At 37.7% G+C, this 18,407-nt stretch overlaps 1 protein-coding gene across 6 annotated transcripts in view; it reads right to left on the bottom strand.

The window, feature by feature from the left end:
- The window catches only part of LOC145984273 (uncharacterized), a 466,606-nt gene that overhangs the window by 162,649 nt on the left and 285,550 nt on the right, over window positions 1-18,407 (bottom strand). The window lies entirely within an intron of this gene.

The following is an 18,407-nucleotide window of genomic DNA, read 5'->3' as shown; positions in this document are numbered from 1 at the left end:
TCTTTCCTAATGTTGAATTTATTACTTTCTTTCTCTTTATCTCTTTCTATCAATTGTTTCTATTCCATTCTTCCTCTTTCCCTCGTACCACCCTTTCTCTCTTTACATCTTCCTCGTTTATTTCCTTCTAGCATTTTGTCTCCACTCCTTTCTTTTTCTCTTTCTCCTCTATCTCTTTCTACTTATTTGTGTCTTTCTTTCTTCCTCTTTCGGTCTCTCCTCGCACCATTTCTCTCTTATCTCGTTCTATCATTTTGTCACTATTCCTTTGTTTCCCTCTATCTACCAATTTGTATTGGGTAGCTTATGAAATAAACTATAACATTGAAGCTGTTAGGACAATTATTGAATTTTGGAAACAAAATACTTCGAAATAGTAATGCAATTTATATACTGAAGAAGTGATGTGGAGATCACTAAAGGAGTTCCGCAACTAAAGATAAAAGTTAGTAGATTTTCTTAAATAATACAATCCTGTTGTGTATGCACGCAGTGGTTAATTTACACACACACACACGCGTAGGGTCATCATAGAATAAATATCATCACGAGGATTCATAACAACAAAGATTTAATACCAAACTTACAGACCAATTTCCAAGATGTCTGGACTTACATTTTCGTAACAAACAACTTTAAAAACAAATTAATGTTGATCATAAATTATGATACAAAATAATTCAAACACTATCCACACTTAACAGCTCCCATAGCTGGTTTTCTCATAACGCGGATTTGTCGAGATTAGGGTTTTCGAGATTGTTTTTTTTTTTAAAGTTAACGATTCATTAATGTTCTTGGTTGGCTGAATTAATTCAAGTTGCATATTTGCAGTATCCTTAGGTAACGGCTACGAAAAGCCGAGAGGACGATGGAAAGAAACAAGGAAGAAGGAGCAAACGTCAGTTGCCTTCGCATCATTAAAAGTATCATTCTAGCATTCACCTGGACGACTACAAGGTAAAAAAGGGTGGTGTTTAAAACGATATAGACAGTGGTCCCACAAGGTCCACATCAAATTCTGCTCAATAGTGATAAAATTGAGTTGAATACAACCATTGATCTGTTGTATTTCAACCCTACAAAGGTAAACCATGATCAACATGTGTGGACCTCCAGCGTTTCTTAAGTGTAGATGATTTATTTTACTTTCAGTTTCTGCCACTTTTGGCTAATTGCAAGGATGAGGATGAATGGTGATTAGATGAAATAGAAGAAAGGACAATTACGAACACATGTGGACAACACACAACACAAGTCCCACGAAGGATTATACTGGCAATCGGTCAAGCCAGAGCCTTGATAGTCTGCAAAATGCAGTCCAGGGAAGTGAGGTTGGCATTTGGGTGCTTGATGTAAGTTACCCCTTACACACCGTAGATAAACTCATGTGCATCATCTTACAAAGAATGAATAAATAAGGAATAGTAAGCAAATAAATTTAAGTGCATATTAGCAAAAATATGCAAACTCAAGGTGATATATTCACCTTACAAGAAATACACCGTGGACGTTGAGTAGTTTAGTTTCCTCGTTCTTAGTAATGTCTGATTTCTCTTGGACAGCTTGCAAACCTGCGTCTGACGCGTAAGTGATGTGATAACGAGAAGACAAGCAGAAGATATATGGCTAAGCTGTGCGTCAAGTGAAGAACAGGAGCGAAACATCCAAAGACAGAAGCGTGTCAAGTTGTCTATCCAACTCACGATGTTGGAGGGCGTTCGTAGGTGTTTATACAATGCTTTTGCGCAATGCGACGAAATTTAATATGAAGGGATCAAAATACAAGAAAGATCAGGCTGTTTTAATTCACCTTAAAGAAACTGTAACATGGGTCCTTGGTTGAAATCCTCGGTAAGGCACAGTGACGGCGCCAGCCTGAAATAAGTTGGGTGGCTACAGATTTCGGAGTCAAATTCTCGGGGGCTAACTAATACTGACTAAAATATACTTACTTCATACTTTTAGGGTATAATTTTACCGCTTGCATATTTTACAATCAGAACTCAAGATAAATGAATGAGATGTTGCATTTTGTTCCATCATATACAAAAGTACTTTTAGGCACGAATCTTTTATGTAAAATAAAATGCAATAATTATATTGTTTCTTTTCCTAAGCCATTATTGAGTGGAATAATATCAGAGTCTTACTATTCATGTGAAGAGTACAAAATACACCATAGAAACTATACTCATTACATTATCAACTCGCTGGATATTCGTATAAATACTACACGTAACACTATTTCTATGTAAACAGTGTGACTAACTTGTTGCTAAAATGAGAAAATGAGCCGCAGCAAGAAACTACGATAAGATACGTCTGTTTTTATGAGCAGCCACAATCCTTTTAAATCCAAAGATTTTGCAAGCTCTTCAAAGGACAGAACAGACAGAGCACTCAACCTCTTGTCACCAATTAGATTTCGAAGGTTTGTCGCAAGCAACCGTTGATGGTTTGATTGATTGATTTGTTGTTTTAAGTCCACTTTGTGCACAGTAAGGCTAATCGGGACTGGAACTACAGTTTAAAGTGGAATCCGAACCACTATGTGCCTCCACCGGGTATCGAATCCTGGACCCCTTGTTTACAAGGTAACGACGCTACCACTGCGCCATCGGGGAGGCCCACAACCGTTGATGGGGATATGAACATTTCAATAACACAAAACTTATAAAGTTCGTAAAAGGAAATTTTGAATGTTTCAATCATTGCAAGCAGCTGCTGAAGGTCTTTATTTTGGCTTTAATTCTGCCTCATAATGTGTCATGATTCTAAACTGTCCAAATCACAACAGTAGGGAGCGTACAAAGATTGTAGCTTTTCATGCTTCAGAAAAGTGGCAGTAACTTAATAAAGTATGGCATCAAATAAGCAAAAACACCCTCGAATAGAAACTGTATTAATGATACCATTTTCTCTTCCATGATGAAATATCTTGCTTTTCTTGTTCAACGACTGGAATTCAAAACTTAGGGCTAAAAATGGGGAGGATGTGAGAAATATCGTCCACTTAGGACGTGCAACTCTCAAGGAACAAAAAGATTTTCACTACAAATCCACCTCCACCATGAGACAAATATATTGACATAAAATCAATCAATATATGTAGTTGCAACTCTCCACTGGGCATTTTGATTAGAGAAGTGACTGCTGAAGATTATAATTTTATTTCAGAATATATTATGCTCTGAATATTGATCAGAATTGGATCAATAGTTTTATGAGATGTGCTTCAAAGATTGATTCTCTTGTACGGAATCAAATTTGGCTACTTTGACGGTACTGCAGAAATTATTTTCTAACATAACAAATAATAATTAATTAGCATGTAGACCTAGGCCTGCGAAGAATGAAATTTGCCCAAGCGTGCAAATTTTTGCATCGTATGCAAAAATGTTTACTTGATTGGATTTGTATTAAGATCCAATACACAGAAGCTAATTGGGACGAGACCTACAGCTTATAGTGGAATCCAAGCCACTTAACGATATGTGCCTCCACCAGGGATCGAACCCGGGACCCCTTAATTTCAAGGCAGCAGTATTGCTGTTAGATAACCAGGGCAGGGAGGTTCAATTTTAATATTTCCAATTCTTAACATGTAAGAATTAGTTACTTTGTGTACTCTTTGATTTCTTAACGTCCTATTTCTCCCTCTTGAATATTTGCAACGATAAGGATAGATATAACGATGAAAACAATGAGAGAACATCGATAACACTCATGCCATTGTAGGTACTCGAATGAGGAACTAACAAACAGAAAAGAACATTGACGGCTCTTTAGATGTTGAACGATGTCCTACTTTAGATTTATTCAGAAATATAGCAATATGATTTATGGAGCCTAATAATGTACACGTTTAGCTGCATATGCCAACAATTAAAGAACAATCTCACAGCCACTGAATACGTCATCCACCTACGAGGCAGGTAACATATTTCGTAGCAAGTTTGGCTGGCACTCATGATTGGCCCATTACGTAGTATTAAATGGTAGCCACTGCTATCCAGGCATATCTGCATATACCCACCCACCTCTGCTTGATTGATACACATCGTATTAAAAGTAATTTGCGATCTAACTGAACTAGAAAATGTACTTGAACATTGTACTTGCCTCAATGGAATTTTAATAATGCAAAATGTAAACTTAAACTTTTTAAGTTTTTGGTCAAAATGCATCTACCGTACTACAGGAGGGCTACAGGGGGGGCTGAGGCCGGTTTTGGGGGGCTTCAGCCACCATAACCCCCTGTAGTGCCGTCCCTGGAAAGGCATGAATGTGCCTTTGTGTTTATCTTATCTACTTCATCTCAGTTCGGTTGGAAATTTGAAACAGAAAGTGTGACGAATTACATCAACAATAAAAATGTGTTACGACAAATTATAAGTGAAAGGTCAGAGGAAACAACCAGGCAAGTCAACGTTCGTCAAACTGCAGAAAAATGAACTTCTAATTGCAAAACGTTACTGAACATGAAATGAAAAGTTACAAAAAACATATACTTTAATGAATGGAAGTGTCAGATGTATGAAATGAAAGAAAGCATGCTGTAAATTCAAGTACAGCATCCACATGGCAGAAAATCCACGACAGAAAATTGACTGTTTTCCCCCCATCACCCTTCAAATAAACTACCGGTAGCATAATAAATCTCCATAATTTTATCTTTTCTTAGCGCAAATTTTTAATAATTCTATTCTATGCTTCTTAAAACGTGTATTCTTTTACGTACAATCTTCATTAGTATGATGTCGGCGCTGCGAGTCCTCAAAAGGTTTTTTTCTAAGACCATTTTTTGCTTGGCCACAGTCAGTCGGTATCGTAATTATACATTTTAGTAGCCACATTTTATAACAAAAACCGAATATATTTGACATAAAACGTTACCTTGGTTTATTCTTAAGTGAATATTCAAGGACAGAGAAAAATGTACATATTTTCGAGTTGTGCAACTTAAACAAAAGGGATCATGAAAATTGAGCGAAACAGTGAGAAAGGAAGTGTGCGTGTCGACTAGCAACTTAACACAGGGGTAGTATCGAGACGAGACGAGACTTAGCAGCGCTGTCTCCTCTCGTGTGTAAGCAGTTCTACCTTGATCCGAGTCTAGAAATATATAATTTAAGCAAAACATACAGTATGTCACTGCGCGAACTTTCATAGTGTATACATGTCACTAAGGGAAAGAATTTTCTTAATGACCTTTTTTTTATCTGGATTTGATGCTACGAACCTCGAAAACTGCATTCTTCCTGAATGTGTGCAACCATACTACACATGCTCACAGTTACCATTGATGGATTATTTTTCCAATTGCGATAAGCAAAACATATAACTTATCTATGAATAATCAGTGGCTATCTGTTTATAATATCTGAATAGTACACACAGCAAAATAAGTTTCCACAGTCTTGAACGAGAACAAGAGTCTCTGACTCAGTTTCGATTTTACAGAGGTCTGTCTCGACAAGTCTCGTCTGTTTATTTAACAAGGCCTTTTGATCTCGGTCTCCATCCCTAACTTAACAGTTATTGAAAAAAATGAGGTTAAGGTTTTTAATACAGAATTCAGCTTCTACATATTCGAAAACAAGAAATCAACCTTTTTTTTACAAAATTAGTGCGTATCTTAACGCTCTTAACCCCAAAAGACAAATTAACTTGAAGACAGATGTTGCACTTGCTTCTGTTTTTAGATTAATTATGTTACTTACGTCACTTTTCTGCCATTTTTGGCTAATCGCGACGTGGGGATGAATGATAAAATACTACAAGATGGATGAAGAAACAATCGCAAACACATATGGACGACACAACACAATTCCTGTAGGTCCAGGCGCCAGAGCCTTGTTAGTCTGCTCAATGCAGTCCAGGGAATAGGGATTGGATGCCTTCCGAAAGGGTCACGCCTTACAGCACTAGTTATGCGATTTTTGCCATACATGCATGAAAAGTACCCAATTTTTATTCCCATCTTACAAGCGGAACATGAAGTAACTAACACAGAAAAGAGTATTTTCCAATATGTGTAATTTGTTACCAAATACGACATAGATCATGAATTGCATTTTGCAGACTAGCGAGGCTCCGGCGTCTGGACTCTCAGCCAGTATAATCCTTTTGTGGGGCTCGAGTTTGTGATTGTCCCTTCATCCATGCCATCTTATCACCATTCATCCTCATCTTCGCGATTTGCCAAATGTGGCAGAAAATGGAAGTAAAATAAACTAGATCAATCAAATACGATATAGTTTCTTCAATGGATGACGAAAACTAGCAAATTCAAGAAACTTGTTTGCCAATAGAGGCGGAGTGGTTAGCACAACACGCTATGGCGACAGAATTCCAGGTTTCCAATCCCGGCGTGGGCATGAGTGTCTATCAATTTCATCACATCGTCACTCATCCTCTTAGAACCGCAAGAAAGCGACCATTCTACGACTTAAAAGACACTAACAACTACTACAAACTACTTTGCTCGACAGATACAAGTAAAAACTGAAATTCCAAACATGTATAATGTTGAAGGATTACAAATTTTGGGGTAATCCTTCAACAACAAAATGTGTATATATTGACGTTCCGATGAAGTTGTGATGGATACGGCGCAGTAGAAGCTCCTGCCCTCCTCTTGACGCGAAACTGCGTCGTATTCTTCAGGTTTTCCCCCTGCAATCGCTCAAACACAACTTCGTGGTTGACGCAAAAAACTTATCTTTCAAAACGTGCCATTTCGGGCTGTGGTTTTCCTTACGCCCTCTCAAATGTCACTTGCGAAATTCGTCACTGGTGAAAGATCCGCGAAACTCTTCGTAACCAGCATCCTTAGATCGATATTAACTGTTACGCAAGATAAACAAACATGTAGTTTCATGGCTTCTTATAAACCCATTCCGGTAACGGTTTGCGCTTGTTAACATTACTTGTTGCCATGGTTACGGTGCGTTCGTCACACAATGTCGGTCGCTGTTAAGGAGGAAGCCGACTCCATTTCGAACCAAGCTTTGTGGGGCTTATGGTTGTAACGTTTAACGCAATCGCGCTTTTAAACTCAAATCTAAACGACTGGGAATGTGACGCTCACAATGTGGGCGCAATTACACTAACCCAGAAAACGCATTCAATCATACATAGCATGCTCGTATCAGGTCCACCTGCTCATGGGGCAAAATCTGTGCTCCTCTCAAAACCCTTCCGAAAACACACATTCGGTGTTTTTTGTTTTTCTTCCTTAATCCTGCCGTTTACAATCAGTCACAGATATAGCTGTGATATATAGATATAGGAGTTCTTGACGTGAAAAGTACGCCATTTCACGGCTACACTCTGTCTCTGGAATTTGTGGAGCAAGGCTGCGCATGACGATATAAAAAGGGAGCAAGTAAGTGGACGGAGCAAAGCAGTGCGCGCTGCTGAAAACGGATGGTAGCTGCAACCGCATTTTCTCCTCCATGCACTGGCTTCACCTCTAAAGCGTTCATTGGTCGAACCCTCTCGAGTTCTACTTGTGCAGAGGACTTGCTTTCGCTCGCTTGCTCCAGAGATTCCCGGGAAAAGTGTAAGTCGGGAAATTTTCGAGACTCGAATTGTTCGAAATTTCCCATCACAACATCTCGAAAGCTGCACAATATTAACCCCCTTCAAGTGATTGTTTTGGCATTTCTGGAATAAAAGGTCCTAATTTCAAGAAGTATCCAAAACTAACAACTTTTCAACATCATCATTTGGAATTTCTCGAAGTCAAGAACATGAGAGGATATGTTATTTCCAGATTCCGGTACCGACTCTACGCGATCCCGTACACCCCTACCTTATTGAATAAACCCCTTTCTTTCTCTCATATACAGAGCCGTACTAATAATGGAGGACGGGAGGTGGATGGACCTGGACGGCGCCGAGACAAAAGGGTCGCCAAACCAGTGAAAAAAAGATGCAAAAGAGTAAATGTTGCAAAGTCGCCTGAAAATATTGGCACCCTATTGAATTAATATTATCCGCTTGGAAAGAAAGAAATTTAGTAAAATCTTCTTCTCCATCCGTCCGCAATACAACCGCTTCTCTAAGTCATTTCAAGTTGAAAGTACACGTAACTTAAAAGCAAGCATTATATATTTTATTTTGATTTGATTCTTGTTATCTGGGGTTGCTTTTCTGCCACTTTTGACAAACAAAACATATATTTTATAGTGAATAAACAAACAGGTCAGACCCCAATTATAATTTGCACTTTCTGTGCCGAAGAAGAGATTGTTAGAAGTTTCAATATAAATGAAACATTATGGTTAATAAGTAAAATCTTTTATTTATAAACATCGAGGACATGCCAAATTAAAGATGACTTTGGTGCGAGTTGTTCTGTGCGTATTATCCTTCAATACACATGAAACTTTTCTACACAAGCATTAAGATAATAATGGAATGTGACATTTCGAAATTCCCATTAATTCAATTTCCTTTTTTAAGTTCCTGAGAAAATAACTCTCTTTCTGCTGAAGTTTCCGTTTAGGCATTCCTGCCCTACTCGACAACGATCGGTTCCAGAACTCTCGAGAGGATACAGAGCAAACAGAAGATTTGAATTAACCCTTCATTTAGAATGGATCCAGTCAAGTAAAAAGAACTGGCGGGTTGAAATGTTCTCTCAAAATACACGAGAGACATTCGGAAAGTTCGTGTGGACGCCGGATATGAAATGCACTTGCTGCCCGGGAAACGGACTATATAAGTAGGTTGCTTCCAACGCATTCGAAGAAGAGACTGCAGACTATCTGAATCCATCGCTTTCAAGATTCAAACTGTATGACAGTGCTTTAAAACATGCTTCTTTTAGGAGAAACAAAGTAGTACTGAGCATGCTAAAAGTGTTATGTATTTCGTCTCCATATTATTTCAAACGTTCTGGAAATGATACGTAACAAAATGTAACTGGACATAACATTTTATAAATTCCTTGATATATTACTGTAAAAAGTTGACATTAGTCAATTTGTGCAAAAAGTGGACTTACTTCGTAAGGACACGCGTATAGGTAAAAATTACCCAGAGATTTTGAAATATATTTTTTGATCACTTCCGATGATTGTCTGAAGCAACCCTTTTCAGTGCCTTTCCAATGAATTCTTCGGAGTCTCGGGACTTTGAATCGGCTGTTAGTTCGTTCGTTAGTTTCGCTTGCAGTGCCGTAGAAACACTGCCTGGGTAATTTCACTCAACGCACACTCATACGTTTCCGTTTGGTATTTCAAAACGATATTTTTTTCTCATTTTTATAAATTGTGCAAATGTTTAAAATTAATAAAATTAGATTGATCAATGAAGGTATTACTATTTACATGCTTTAAAACAATTAACATTCGGACTTAAAAAGTAATTTTTGTTCTGGGTATTTTTTACTCAACGCGCGTCCTTACGTTATGTCAGACCACTCGTCTTACAGTCCTTTTCTTTCTCGTTTTTTCTCATCTTTATCTTTGCATAATGAAATAAAAATGTTCAAACCTAATAAAATTATATTAATCAATGAAAGTATTACTATTTACATGCTTTAGAACAATTAAAATCGGACTTAAGAAGCAATTTTGCTTGCGGTTATTATTTACCTAGCGCGCGTTCTTACGTCCTAGCGGAGAGCGTGCGTCCTACGGGTTAAACGAAGATAGTTGAACTCGGTTTAATGTTTACAAATGTTGCTAGCAGATAGCTCTGGTATTTATTAATAAATTATTTTTAAAAAAATGTATAATGGGTGTGTCAGTATAGTAGAATCATAAGGTTAAAAAAATATTTGATCATAAGTCTAGGATGAAGTTTATGAGTAGAGACCGGATTTTAAAGGAAAATCCTTTTTTATTTTTCAACACGGATCATGGAATAATTAACAACAGTGTTGATAATTATCTTCCACCAACAAGATTACATAGTTCTGACTTCCCTTTTTTCTCCTTTTCAGCCCACATTCCCTTTTTTCCCTTTTTAAAAACATTTTCCTTTCTGGTCTCTTTATTGACTAGTTTTTCAGCCTACATTCCCATTTTTCCCCTTTCTAAAAAAAAAATCTTCCTTGGTCCCTTTATTGACAAGATATCAAACATTTTGAACGACTGTATTTTCCCTAAACAAAACATTCAACAATTGTCTATTTGGTGTAGCTTAGAGGAAAGAAAGAACAAGCGCTTTCCACCCTACCTTCCCACCATGAGTGTTGGGAGTTGCAGTGATTGTTGCAACAATGAGATCTGGGCTTAAGCAGCAACAAACGCATTGAAAGCGGCATGCCTGCTGGGTTGAAAGTGTACTTATCTGCTAGATTTAGACTTTTATTGTGAAGTTTTTTAGAATAGTTTTTAACTTTATTGTGTGATAGTGACGGCAGTACAAGCCAGGTACAAGTGCCAGCAAGTTATGGAATGCGGTAAGCTGTTTCAATGAAGATTTCATCGAAACGGATAGTAAGATTATTCGCTGTACTTTACTTTCAAAAAAGGAAATGAAAAAGGACTATAGTTTATTTTTGCACTCAACTAAAAATATATATATATTTAAATTTAAATATTTAAATTCACGTATAAAAATGGATACATGAATACCATATTTAATGTATCCCTTTTTACATGTGAATGGTATATATTGGGCTTTCGTTTAAAATAGTATTTTTAGTCGAGTGCAAAAATAAACTACAGCCCTTTTTGTTTCCTTTTTTTTGCAATTATTTTTCCATTTTTTGTTCTTTTTAGAGGAATTGTTTTCCCTTTAAAATTCGGTCTCTAATCATGAGATTAGCACTGCCACGCTCCGATCTTGAGGAAACTGAGAATGGATACAAGGATCCTATCATGAGTTGCACGAGATTACCTTCCTGTTCGCAAACTACAGCGCAAGCCAATACAAAAAAATGAATCTAAAATCAGTGTTCAGACATTTGTATATCCAAAAGGAATCAAGCATAAAATTACATTTAATAAGGTACTGAAAATCATAATACACGTACAAATAATTCAGGATAACGACACAGGAACTATGATCTATATAGTCTACATAGATGAAAAAATAACATTGTACTTCTACAAGTTTGGAACCCGGCTTCTTAATATTAAACAATTCTGTGTTACAGACAATGCATATCGAGCTATCTGAACTACTGGGAAAGATTTTTGTCGTCGAGAAGCATATCAACATTTTATTGCACTTCTAGATAGGACGTGCCCCATTTATAAACATATAATGGCTGTATTAAAGAAGCAATTTTGGTGGGGAATCACGCTGAAATTTCTCCCTTAATAGCAAAATACACTTCAAACTGGCATTAATATAAGATTAATCCTCGTTGTATAAGTTTATGAATCAGGTTTTAAGGATACATATGCTACTTTTCCTATTTAATTGTTTAATGTTCAATCAAAAATGGCAATTTTGAGGAAGCTTTACCCCTCTGCGGTTGCCGTACTGGTAGGGAAGAGAGTCGTTACGCGAAGAGCGTTTGACAATCCACATTCATTTCTAATTTTCCCTAGATTCTGAGGAAAAATATCAAGATAGAGATATAAGAAAAAATTAATTCGAATAAAGGAATGATTGAACTAAAATTGGGTGCATCGGCACATATGGTCATTTTGCACACTTCAAACTATGCCAGAAAAATCCATTTCAGATAAATTTCTTTTATACATTATTTACCTTCAATTTCAAGTCAGATTTGGAAGTTCCTTGAATTTTTCCTTGCGATTATTGAATAACATAAAATAATTCAATTGATTCGTAAGTTTGCTTAATGTGAAACCGCACAATTACAAAAACTAATAACGTAAATTAATTAAAGTATCAAAAATTAGTTTGAGGATTAAATTCTTTGTTAGAGAAAGGAATACAAACCAATATTTTACAACTAATGTAGGAAGGATGAGCTCCAATTCTTGTGTTTATTCTTTTCTTGTTTCGTATACTTTCATAATCCTGCCAATTTACAATTAGGAAAAAAAGTCAGCGTAGGATGAATGCATGAAACGTATGCTCATTCTCAGGGTTTCGAAAGCAGAACCTTTGGATGCTATCTATCGAGACTATTTGCTTTAATTTTCTTACAGGGCATTATTTTTTTTAAAAATTATATACAGGAAATTTTATTTCCTTAGTGAATAGTTTCACTATATTAAGAACCAAGCTACACAAGAGTTAATTAAAATAATAAAATGCTTGCTTTAATTTTATCCTATTGCGACATGAGTGAATTCAAGAGCCTCACAAACCAAAACTTAACGTACATAATATGGAAAAATTAAAGACTAATTTTTCGTGCTAATGTGTGGTCAATGAATGAGCACATATTGCTTGCGTCTGTGAAAAAAAATCGGGGCAGTCGATGTTTCGACCCTAGTTTACATGCCACCGAAGCAGCAATTTTGACATTTTACCTATTTGAGTAATAATCACTGGCACATCCGTTCAATCACTATTGGTCGGCCACCACACTTCTCGTGCATTTATGAATCAGTATGGTCTCCATTCAATTCTGCAAAAAATTAGTTTCTGTTATCTGAATCTCGACAGCTTACAATTTTACTGTGTAAATGAATTAGGCATATTTTCAATTTTTCGTTTTAAGTCCATTTTATGCATAGATAGACTAATCAGGACTGGACATACACAGTTTCAAGTGGGATCTGAACCACCGTGCAATGCGTTTCCACCGGGTGTCGAACCCGGGACAATCTTGTGTTTTGATACCATTTATATTATACAGTTTTATTTTTAAAAAAAATACAAAAAATATTTCTGTTTTTGAATTGAAACATACGCATGTAAATTCTACTCATCATTTTGTGAAATGCGTCTCCAACAAGGACTTTGCTAGATCAGATAGGCCCAAATGACGGATCGAAAAGGATTCCTTAAAAACATCAATTAAACCCACAAATTGAATCTGGGGGATTTAGCTGCGATTGATTAATTTCGATAGAATCGGAAAGCATGCAAAACAGCTGGAACGTAATATACACAACTCCAATTCGTCATAAATGGAGTGCTCACAGGAGTTGTTTAACTGTAGAACGTCTGAATAAACAAAGCGGCCGACCAGCATCAAAACCGTAGCATGGGTAAAACAACGGAATAAACAAGGGGTGTTCAGTTGGGGAGACGTCCATTGGAGCCCTAGCTAAGCCACATTGTGTACTTGTAATGTTTGTGTACATTTTCATGAACAAAAATATTTAAATTAAATGCAAACTTGGCAAATGATATCCTCATTGTACGAACTGAAGGGCTATTTTCAAGAAATCAAGCGTGTGAACTGGCCGTGTACAGTGCGTCCAATTCCTTTCGGGGCCGAGATATCGGGAGAAGTGTGGCGGGCGGCGCTAGCTGAGATGCCGACATTTTCGACCAGTAACGGACATATTTTTAGCATGCAGATATTTATATTAATATTGCAAAACGAGCACTAACCTGTGTTATAAGAATTGTTCAAAGTGATGCCCACCTACATTCACACATTCCTGGCATCGTTAGATGAAATTTGAGGCTTGTTTGGAGAGCGTTCTAACGCTGCCCCAATTGCGTCGAGTTTTTCTTCGGTTAGAATCCGTAGTTTTTGCATAGGGGTTCTAAAATTTAACGATCCAGTTTCTCGTAATGTAAGGCCAAGACGTCTAACCGTCTCTCTACCTGGAGGTGAAACGCTAGGGAATTTCTGGGTACCGTCGACGCTCCGTACCCCCGCAATAAGGTGATGATTTTTGTGTCATTTATGAAGATTATGTTCTATACGAACTATTTGTGTTGTTTTTAGCTTTAGGAGATGTATTATAGTGGAGTAATGAGAGTTTTTTGATGGGACTATTTATGACGTCATTTTCATTGTTGCCATCTGCATGTGATATGAACGAACATGTTGTTACGTTATTTGTGTTTTGTAACTTGGAGCCGTGTTGGAAATATCTCAGATTGAAGGTTAGCAATCCTGGTGTTACGTCAGGCTGCGCGAGATTTACTGCAGACAATGCTGTGATGTTTCGGCTCATGTCACACGGTACTGGGATTTTGTTTGCAAGGTGGGCGTGTGTTTTTAGTATGGTAAGTGCTATTCATTGAAAATGCATATTGGGGAGTGTATCGACATTTTCAGTATCGTGGCCTTCTTCGGCCGGGCAACCACGTAGCAGAAAGTGCATTGTTTTAAGGTTAGTACTTTTTAAAATTATATATTCTCGTTCGTATTGGAATACAATACCGGACGGTTCCCCAATTTCTTTCATTTCTCGCATAGTCAATAATTTAGGCCTTGTAATCACGAATCTGCAGTTAAAATGTGGCGCTGACGTCATGCACGGGTAGCCCCACAAACCATTCACGGATAGCCCCACGAACCATGCACGGTAAGGTTAGGTTTGGCAAACATAGTTAAAATTTGGGGTCGTAGTAATGTCAGGATACCCCAGGAGTGTTAGTTTTGACGCTGTCTGGGAATTTTTTACGGGAAAAATGATTGATTGATTGATTTAGTTTATTTTACTTCGCGTTTTGTGTTTCTTGGCTAATTTGCGAAGATGGGGATGAGTGATGAAATGAATGAATGGACATTCACAAACAACCAAGCCCGAGGATTCGAACCCGGGACCCTTGGCGACGGGAAAAATGAGCGATAGTAGTCCGGAATAGGAGTTTCTTGTGCTTACGCGGGTCATACTTTGCGATCAAATATCTCCGTTATTTGTGGTTCCCTAACGCTCGAACCACTTTTATATTACGTAAGACGTTGAAATGTGTCGATTAAAAAGAAATGACGTAATTCTGAAGGGGGTACAGTGGGTCGACGGCCCCAATTTCTGTGCAAATTGCCTTTACACGTCTCGACATAAAAAATATTTGTTCTAACGTAAACTTTGCGGCTGGCATTTCAATCGCCTCACACACAACACACACACATTGCAATTACACAAAGAAGTAACACGAAAAGTAACCAAAACCACACTGTTTCACACAGTACGAAATTAACACGCTCTTGGTTCAAGGTCTGTTCCTCACTCCATTCGCAGCTCTGTCCAGGACACCTGTAGTCGCGAAGGAAGGAACAACTCAAGCTCGGAGCTTTCAGATTGCAAACAATGCTCACGAAAACCATTGACGTAATCTTGATACAGTGTTGCACATTCGAAACCTCCAAACGATTCCGAGCGAAGCAAAACACTTTCGAGGGTAAACTTAAGCGGGACGTTACTGGTCGAAAATGTCGGCATCTTCGCTAGCGCCGCCCGCCACACTTCTCCCGATCTCTCGGCCTCGCAAGGAAATGGACGCACGGTATATGTACGAGTATATGATTTATTTTACACATAAATTAGTATTACAAATAATGACAAGCAAAATTACAAAATTGATTCAAAAAGGTTTTCGTATGTAGTATTAAGCTACAAAACATTAAAAGCATAATACATTTCCAATAATAACAAATAATGCCATTTTTTACTTACTTCTTGTTAATTTGTTAATCATTCTTGTGTTACTGGGTTCAAATCCCGGACTGGGCATGGGTGCTCTTTGTGAGTGTCCCTTCATCAATTTCATCATATCGTCATTCATTTTCATCTTCGCGATTAGCCAAAAAGTGGCAGAAAAGCGAAGTAAAATAAACCAAATAAATAAATCATTGTTCGTGCTATTTTGTTATTTTTAATTTTGCTCCTTTCATTGTTGACATTTTCAGTGTAAAATGGCCATCTGTGCGGTATATGAAATTTTCTTAATAAATAAATAAATAAATACATTTTCTATTTGTTACTTAACGTCTCTCTGTTACCCCTTGCACCCTTGGCGGTGAAGGCAGCCGGAACATGGTGCTGATCACATCAGGTTCACGTGTTCGAGACCCAGAATATGTAGTGCTCCAGCTCAACACCATGATGCAATGTAAAGGGGCATAGGTAGTCGTTACCTTTAATAGGTAAAACTACGAAAACCCGACCGTAATCATCAACACTGAACGTTTCCAAGTCTATAGTGGGCCCGCACCTTCAAATTGCATCATACCCGCATTTCCAAGCTCCCCTTCCATCCCGTGAATGTCCATTATTGCGTGTTAAAAGTTGAGGGTTTCCTTGATCAGTCACGCTGCACGAGCGTGTTGCTTGATCGATCCAGATCAAGGGATTTAGATTTGAATCCTGACACGAATTAATACCGCAATAATATGCCAACCGAAAGTAAATAACATTTTTAAACCGCTAAAAAAAATACAAGTTTTGATAAATGTGAAGAAACACAAGTGAAAATTGGACCCTATCGTAGATTCTTAGCTCAATCAATAAATGTGGAGAGACGGTAATTTTTAATAATTCAGTTATTTCTTATTTCCCTTCAATCGTATCGAAGAAGGTGGCAGATATCGGATTCCATATCATGATACACTGTCAGGACGTTATCGCCTCAGACAAGACGATGCGATATTTTCCCATATCGTGATATCGGTGATATACCGTCTCAATGATATTTATTGCTACAGCGGTATGTACCGTCTCGCTGATATATGTCGTCTTGGCGATACTTCAAGATATATTTTCTGTGGAAAGTGATCCTGTCTCCTAGATCCAGTGTCCAATTTATTGTCTGCTTCTACATTGAACCCGCGTTGGAATTTGTGCACTGCCTAAAATTACAATATACATTAGATCAGTAAAATATTGAGTCAGACGACATATATCTCTCGGAGAGAATAATACGTCAATAGGGAGAGACAGTCAATGCAATATACTGTAAAATCCATCACGCTATATTGTCTACCCGATATCCGAGACGATATTTTTCGATATCATGACACATCGTCCAACGCTTTTATACTATTCTTGTTAATTTGAGGGAGCTCGCGTATGGTTCAAGAATCCTATTACTTCTTTTTAAACACACGAAAAGAAATGAAGCATTCACACCGAAATCTAGTAGCTTATGGCGACTTCCGTGACAAGCAGAGATCTAGGGTTCGAATCCCAGCCTGGGTAGGGGTGTTCTTTGTGACTGTTCCTTCATCAATTTCATCATCACTCATTCTCATCTTCTCGATTAGCCAAAAGTGGCAGAAAAGCGAAGTAAAATAAACTAAATCAGTCAATCTAGTAGCTTATTTATCACCTGTGTTTGTATCCAAACTATTTAGTTCGGTTTATTTTACTTCGCTTTTCTGCCACTTTTGGCTAATCACGACGATGAGAATGAGTGATGATGAAACTGATGAAGGAACAGTCACGAAGAACGCCCAGACCAGGATTCGAACCCGAGACACCTGGCGTCTTATCGCTCTTTGCTAACCACTCCGCCACAGAGGTTGGCTATCGAAACTATTCCTTTTCGCTGCCATATATATATATTTCTAACCCTTGCAGTTCGTGTTTAAGAATACATTTTAGGAAACTCTATCTTCACTCCAAGGAGACTTCAGTGTGAACGCGTTCATTTCTCTCAGCGTGCTTTAAAAATGCATTGCCCTTCCTGTGTGCAGCTCCCTGAAGACAAGGCAGAAGCGAGAGATGCTAAAATTAAAACAAAGATAAAGCCACTCTGTACTTTATTGTTACAGATACCATATGCCATACGAAGAGAGCTAGGCGAAGCGGTCAAGGGCATTGGGGCGAAAGTCTGGGAAGCTAAAATCGTCGAGCCGCGCAAAAGGGCTGAAAAACACACTTGTCTCGAACATTATATTTTCGCGTTCTGGGGAAAGGGCTCAATTAAATAAACCCTTCTACTCACGTACAGAAAGAAATGAAATGGCCAGCTCTTTATTAGGACGTTGCGCGAAAGGAAAACGTCAGGGTACATCACACAAAATACTTGTTCGTTCTGGAAAAAATGGACAAGTGATGGAGAATGGTACTTCAGAGAAGAAGGAACATGTCTCGTACTTTTCTGTATTTTTTTAAACCTTCTTTTTCCTCCACTCCATTATTTCATGGTGGATTACCCTAGTCTTCCCCAGAATGCTTTCTCCTACCTCATGTTAAACAGCACGTGACCGTAACGATTAAGGACACCACGTTTATGCATGAGCGGTTAGAATTGACAAAAGACAGAATTAACAGATCCATTAGAACGTCAAAAGCAAATATTTGCCTTACCAAATCATTGCTTCCTCCTTTTCTTAATATATATTTTTGTGTAAATCCGCACCTGCAAGATGTAAAATTTTAGAACCATTTGTCATGCAGGAACAAAATTTCAAGAAAAGTCTGTCTATTAATTTCAAATTTCTCTATCTAGGGAATGATGTAGAAATTTTTTAGGAGGTGTAAAAGTAAATTGAGCACAAAATTGACCATGAAGATGATTTTGTGCAAAATTTTGCGGAATGTCGCAGGCAAATTTTTTTATGGCATTCAACATACTTAGCTGAGGTAAGAAAAACTGTCAGAAGT

The sequence above is a fragment of the Lepisma saccharinum genome, chromosome 2 (assembly GCF_977018435.1).
Source record: "Lepisma saccharinum chromosome 2, izLepSacc3.1, whole genome shotgun sequence".
NCBI lineage: Eukaryota > Metazoa > Arthropoda > Insecta > Zygentoma > Lepismatidae > Lepisma > Lepisma saccharinum.
This window is presented reverse-complemented; position numbering and strand designations above follow the sequence as displayed.